Source organism: Rhincodon typus, chromosome 40 (assembly GCF_021869965.1).
Source record: "Rhincodon typus isolate 14 chromosome 40, sRhiTyp1.1, whole genome shotgun sequence".
NCBI classification, from domain to species: Eukaryota; Metazoa; Chordata; class Chondrichthyes; order Orectolobiformes; family Rhincodontidae; genus Rhincodon; species Rhincodon typus.
Genome location: NC_063371.1, coordinates 16,133,832 through 16,134,642, shown reverse-complemented (window position 1 = coordinate 16,134,642; position 811 = coordinate 16,133,832). Strand labels below are relative to the sequence as shown.

General features: G+C 42.0%; 1 protein-coding gene across 4 annotated transcripts in view; it reads right to left on the bottom strand.

The window, feature by feature from the left end:
• LOC109923450 (cell division cycle and apoptosis regulator protein 1-like) overlaps positions 1–811 on the bottom strand; it is a 55,140-nt gene that overhangs the window by 16,943 nt on the left and 37,386 nt on the right. The gene's annotated exons all lie outside the window — the stretch shown is intronic.

The following is an 811-nucleotide window of genomic DNA, read 5'->3' as shown; positions in this document are numbered from 1 at the left end:
CCAGCTCTACACCTTGTTATCTCAGATTCTCCAGCATCTGCAGTTCCTGCTATCTCAGGAGACATAAATGGATGATTTTCAGGTTGGCAGTATATAACAAATTTAACATGATCAGTGCTGTGGCCTCAAATCAACACCCATTATTTTCCAATGAAGAGACAAAATGTAGTTTTTAATAACACAAAGTCAGGTAGAAATGAAAGTTAGAACAAGGACTCAATCTACAAAGGGATATAAATATGGTAAATAAATGAGTAATAATTTGGCAGATGAAGTACATTGTGAGAAAATGTTAACTTGCCCATTTTGGCAAAAAGAAAGCTGATCATTTAAGTGCGGATAAAGGGATCGAAAAGCCTGGCAAACAAATCACAGTTAGTTATGCAGGTTCATCAAGTAGGGGAGGTATATTGCAAGGGAATAAGCACTTATAAACAGCGACAGTTTGCTAATTATACTGGACCTTAGTGAACCCAGATTTGGACTACTACGTACAGTCTGGTGTCCTTACTTGGAAATGGATATAACTGCATGATGCTCAGTTGAGAGAAGATTCAATTGAGTGATTTTACTCATTCATGGAATGCAGGTGTTGCTAGATAGGCCAGCAGGCCTTGAGAAGATGATGGCAAGCTACCTGCTGAACCACTGCCGTCCATGTGCTGCAGGGACACCACAATGCTGTGAAAGAGCAAGTTCCAGAACTTTGAGCCAGTGACACTGAAGGAACGGCCAAATAATTCCAAGTCGGGATGGTGAGTGGCGGGGACGGGGACGGGGACGTGTGTGTGTGTGTGTGTGTGTGTGTGTG